Genomic DNA, 6,164 nt, shown 5'->3' with positions numbered 1-6,164 from the left:
AACCCTCTGTATTTATCTGGGCTTGGGACCGGCACAATGAGACCCTGGCTCGGGCCCCCTCGTGGATACATTTCAGGGTCCACGAGGGCTCATACCTTAAAATCATTGCTGATAGATAAAAAGGCTCAATACCATAAAAATATTTGTAAACCAATAAAATATCATCATCTGAATCATCTCTGAATTTCACAGAGAGCCAATGCAGCGCTTTTTAAATCGGTGTAATGTGTTCCCGCCCCCTGGTCCTCGTCAGCACACGTGTAGCTGAATTCTGTTATAGTTGAAAGTTTGATATTCTTTTTTGGGAAGACCAGAGAGCGGGGCATTACAGTAATCTAATCTACTGGAAATAAAAGCATGCATTAGCACCTCTGTGCTGGCAAGAGAGAGAAATGGGCGGACTCCGGAAATATTTTTAAGATGATAAAATCCGTTTTTTATGTTTGTAATTTGAGGAAAAAAATTCAACTTGCAGTCAAAAATCACACCCAGGTTTCTCACACAGTGAGAAGTTTTATAGTTTTTTAGTTTAGATAAAACAAACTCTCTTGTCTTCAGAACTGATCACTAAAACCTCTGTTATGTACTGGTTGAGCTATAAAAAGTTCTCTGCCATCCATGACTTAATGTCTAGAATACAATTTCAAAGAACTTTGACTGACTCTTTGTCATCAGGAGACACAGCAATGTAAAGTTGTGTATCATCAGCATAGCTGTGAAAACAAACGCCATGTCTCCTGATGACGTCTCCAAGTGGTAGCATATGCAGTATATGGTGTGGATTAGGGTGATGAAGTCCTTGCTGAGATGGTTGCAATTTGAGGTCGTTCACACCTGCATGCACTATCATTGTGTGAACGGAGGGGTTGTGAAGGGCGAGCTGGTGGGCAGATGTGATGATGACACGGACGGTTCTGCTCCCCTTAACGGGGACATGTCTGACCATGGAGGTTCAGACCACAAAGGAGTCTGGGCGATCCGCACGACCACCGGTCCTGGCCGCAGAGGTAAGCGGGCATATCACGGCAGGAGAACAAGTGGGAGTCGGTGTTACACCTGCTGCAGGGGGGGAAGCGGTGGCAGGAGACGCAGTTTTTGAACCCAACCCCCCGATCGAGACCGTAGATGGAAGCCCCAAGTTGTTCGATCCCGCGGGGATATGGATTATGTTCGGGCAGCAGCAGGTGTCGGGGCATCTACTCACTGAGTCTCTCAAGAGCTGCCAGCATTTGATGGAAGATGAAGCTCCAGATGACGGGAGGCCTTCTCTCTTAAGCTGCGTAGCAGCAACAGGGCGAGGATTTTCACCGCTGAGAAGAGGAGCGGCTGCCAGGACGTCGTCAGATGTTTGAGTGGACAGAACTTCAAAGCGGTTAGAGAGAAGGAGGCTGTCCCGGTCCGAGGTTTACTTCCTGCGGCAAACCACTTCGGTCCAGAGTTGTTTGGGTGTGGAGCTCGAGAAAGGCCGTTGCGAGATGTCGGTGTCCCAGAGCACCGTGTCCTGCGCAGCTGCTTTTAGTGAGGCAATATGCATCGACTGTTGATGCACCAGGTCCAGTATGGTCCAGTTCAGTAGATCACTCTTTGACCTCAACTCAAAAGAGAGTCTCTGGATGTCTTTTTTGAGGTTAGTGATCTGTATGTTGGCGTTTGTGTTGGGAGACACAGCAGGTGCAATGGCAGCCATCTTGGTACAATCTTGTTATTGTCATATCAGTAAATTCATTTCTTCATGAATATAGAGAAAACATTAAACATTTTCTCTATATTTATGTAGAAATTAATGTACTGATATGATCTAAAAGGAAAAGTGAATCTTACATGTTAAGTTAAAGGCGTTTTTGTGGTACTTTCCATTAAAAAGGAGATAACAGTTACACAGAGACTACCATGAAACTGGGCCATAATAGAAAGTCAGCTCTATTTCCTCTCTTTTAATTGGTACTTAATAATATTAAACATTTAAATTAAATAAAATATTTTAATCAAATGTTGACATGATTGTTCTTTTGATTTGCTGGCTTTTTATTGCTTAAGCTTTTCATTTGTTGTTTTAAAGAATTAAATGACTGGGGCAGATAACATAAATTTTGATATTTTTTCTACTCTTTTTCATTCATAAAATTGTAATATTTTGTTTATGTTCTCAATGTACATGAATGAAATATAGATCGAATAAGAACTTAAATGCCAAAGCTTTTTTTGTTCAGCAACTTTTACGTTTGAATTACTTAAAAAAAAAATTAAAAGTTTAAATGATAAAAAGTAAACATAAGAAAAGAACTATCATGCCAATACTTGGTTAAAATATTTAATTTAAATGTTTAAGACTATTAAGTACCAAGTAATAGAGTGGAAATACGGCTGACTTTCTATTACAGTCCAGTTTCATTGTACTTAAACGGTAGTCTCTGTGGATGTATTATCTCCTTATTAATGGAAAATACCACAAAAAAGTCTTTAACTTAGCAGGCAAAATTCACATACAATAAATGTACTTTGCAATTATAAATACCACAAAAAACACAATACAGTACTACACATGTACTACTTAATAATCTTCTTACATATGGTGAGTACCATGAAACACACATAAACTTGCTAAGTAAGTAGAAAGTGAATTCCTTTTTTCACAGTACTTCAAATGTACATTCTGTTTATCTACTATCTGTTACATTCTGTAAATACCATGAAACATACAATAATTGAAGAAGTAAATTCAAGGTACTTTATTTGTTCTTACCTTGATCTTACATGTGGTAGATACTACAAAAGATACATTAACACAACATGTTAATACCCAGGGGGTATTATTTAAATGCCCAGTTGGTGCGACATAAGTACAAACCAAATAGTACCGCATAAATACACAACAAGTACCATGTAATTACTGAGTAGGTACAAGAAAAAACACCATGTAAGTACACAGTAGATCCCATAAACAGAACCATGGAAAAACCACTTCAATACCATGGAAGGACTGCACTGTAAAAGGAAGTGTAAAAGGAACTTGTCACATGTTTACAAGTGTTAGTTTGAAACTTGTTTCTAGAAACCACAGAAAATCGAAAATTGTTTATTTCAAGTGAAATTTGACAACAATTATTGATGAGTTCAGCCCAGATATAGCAGGACAGATTTATATTATAGATTTTTATTCAGCGGCTTCTTTAGTCCCAAAATAAACAAAATAAAACTGAAGTCCTTACTTTTTTTTCATCACACAGAATGATGGAGAGCAGGGATATGTATTGAAAGGACAGTCAATCCTACTCTAGTTTCACCTTTTACCCACAAACAAAAAACTGAACTTCTAGCACCGTTTCTCTTTGATAACTATACCACAAACAGACTTCATTGTTTTTGCTCTTCTTTCTAGTTTAAATAACACCTGACTTCCTTTAGTTGTACGTCAGAAACAAGAGAATTCCCCAGAGTTCACTAACTTTCTGTGTACTCGGGAAGGATGATGTCATTTGCTAGAGAAAATGTCCGATTACTAAACATTTCCCAAAAGTGATGGCCCTCCAAAGATCAGAGCCAACATAAATATGTGTGAACAAACAGTGTTCAAGATACCAGCAGAACACACACAGTGATGTACTCATGGTACAAAGCATGGCCTCTGGATGGACTCGAGCCTGGTCTTAGATCACATCACCTGCTTACCAGCACGCACGTGTCATCCTTGAGATTTATTTGTGGTTGTTTTGGTTATATCATGTGTATCTTCCCTCCGTCTATAGCTGATGGCCACCCATCTGTATCGAATGTCTCCAAACTTGTCTTCATCTTTGCTTCCCTTTTCCATCACACAGCCTGTCTTTTTCCAAAGCAGAATGTGTGATATGTGGGTCAGCAGACGGGTGTGCAATATTCCTGCTGAGCTCAGGGGCAGAGGTGGTGTTGAAAAATAACCCCTCTGCCATCTCCACTTATGCAACCTTCATCACCTTCCTTTCAGGCCATCTCACACCAAACTCACGTATATGACCTTTGACCCCTGTCCCAGCAGTGGTACTTGGATCAAAAACTCCTAAATTGACATGAAACCTTTCTCTCGTGTTCGCCTTGCAACAAGAGTTCTGAAGGACCGAAGTCTACCTGGGGAGCAGCAGAAGTAATATTTAGGTCAAAAGTCATAGATGCGTTTTGATAAACTTTGGATTTCATGCTTTTCTTATTAGAGCTTTTATGTTGTGTCACCAGTCTCAAAGTTAAATGCACTGCTGGGAAGCTGTGGGATCTTTCTGAGTATACAAACATGCTCACTTCCAATTATAAAGAACTTTTAAGATTATAGAGGTAAGAAAGAATTGCCAAGAGGCTCATACCAAGGGATTTTCAAAATTGAAAGGGGATATGTGTTTATTTCCAGGAAGGTCATGAGAGGAAGGGCTGAAGAAAGAGGAATATAAGGTCAGAAGGAGGAGGATCCTAATGGAGAGCATGTGAACATTACGCAAGTCCTTGTTGTTGGTTTGTTGGACAGCAAAAAAAAAAAAATAGAAAAAGGCAGACATACTTTTAGTTTCAGACACTGCAAATGTTACCATGTAGGCCTTGCAGTCCGAAACTGAGAGGAGAAGAAAGCAAGATCCTTCCTGAGTTTGTCAGCAGTGGAAATGTGAAAGGGGCAGAGAGTGCAGTTGAGCAGCTCAACATGTGTTTTTGATATATTATCACTCACCTCCAAAACACACATCACATATTTCACCCGTACATAGACAGAGGGAGATAGTGTTCCATGTGGGTGTGTGCACACAAAAAGAAAACTTCTTCAGAGCCATCGCAGGTCTTCTCCCTGTAAGTAACTGCCCTTCTGTGTTGATTCTCTCACAAAGATGGAGCTTTGAAAAATGAGCACAACCTAAAAACATACATGTTGTAGATGTACAATGCTGTTGCATGATAGCAGTCCTGCAGTTTCTTCTGACTATCTCACATCAGTGTGTACCTAGACTTAATACACACAGTTTCCAAAAAAATACAACATTTACTCAAGTTTATTCAAGAGCAAAGTTAGCTTCAGGTGAGCTTTCACACTGCTCCAACAAGGCAGACTATCTGAAGACACAAACTGGTGTAAATCAAACAGGCCAGCTTTAGAGTACACTTAACTCCAGCTAAGCCCTACCGTTGACAGTATAAGAGAACTGGACTAAGTTGCCCTTCCCCCATCGTGTAGTAAACAGGAGTACCTGGTGGTCCCAAAAAGCTGAAATCCTGCAGACTTCTATAAAGAAATAAGCTGCTATTATTAGTAATTCTGTTTGTTAGAATAACCACTCTTGCTCTGATACTTTTTTAACATGCTCTTGTTAATAATATTGTTTACATTCATCTCCTTGGCCGCTTCATCCCTTTCGGGGTCGCGGGGGTGCCGGAGCCTAACCCGGCTACTGATGGGCGATGACAGGGTTCACCCTGGACAGGTCTCCAGTCTGTTACAGGGCCTCAATCACACACACATTCACTCTCACAGTCACACCTAGGGGCAATTTAGAGTTACCAATTATCCTATGAAGCCAGAGTCCCCGGTGAAAACCCACGCATGCACGGGGAGAACATGCAAACTCCACACAGAAAGGACCCAGCCGGGATTTGAACCGGGGCCTTCTTGCTGTGAGGCAAGAGCGCTAACCACTGCGCCACCATGCAGCCCCAAACTTACAGCATCTGGTATTCCCAGGCGGTCTCCCATCCAAGTACTAACCAGCCACGACTCTGCTTAGCCTCCGAGATCAGACGAGATGGAGCGTGCTCAGGGCGGTGTGGCCGTAAGCTTATTGTTTCCATATATTTATATATGCAGTGTATTTTGAACTGGTCCTGTCAACAGCTGAGCAGACAGATAAAAGCTGAATTCCTTTTGTGTTGGAAACATGTTACTTTTACAACAGGGGATATGAATCTCTTGACACACAAGGTATATATTCGTATGAACCCCTTCTGTAATTTTAGCTAAACTTTATTTATATTAGGGATGTCCTGATCAGGTTTTCTTGGGCCTGATCTGATTCCGAGTCATTGGATTTTGTGGATTTGCTGATACCGAGTGCTGATCCGATACTTATGTCTTCTTTTCCTTTCGGCTTTTCCCTTCAGGGGTCGCCACAGCGAATCAGTTTCCTCCATCTAAGCCTGTCTTCAGCATCCTCCAC

The 6,164-nt window shown here is 40.9% G+C and overlaps 1 pseudogene; it reads right to left on the bottom strand.

Annotated features, from left to right (window-relative positions):
* Positions 1-5,667: 5,667 nt before the first annotated feature.
* On the bottom strand, positions 5,668-5,786 carry LOC112156512 (annotated as a pseudogene).
* Positions 5,787-6,164: the final 378 nt, after the last annotated feature.

Source organism: Oryzias melastigma, linkage group LG18, assembly GCF_002922805.2.
Source record: "Oryzias melastigma strain HK-1 linkage group LG18, ASM292280v2, whole genome shotgun sequence".
In the NCBI taxonomy this organism is placed as follows: domain Eukaryota; kingdom Metazoa; phylum Chordata; class Actinopteri; order Beloniformes; family Adrianichthyidae; genus Oryzias; species Oryzias melastigma.
Note: the sequence above shows the minus strand (reverse complement) of the source record. Positions and strands in the feature narration are given on the sequence as shown.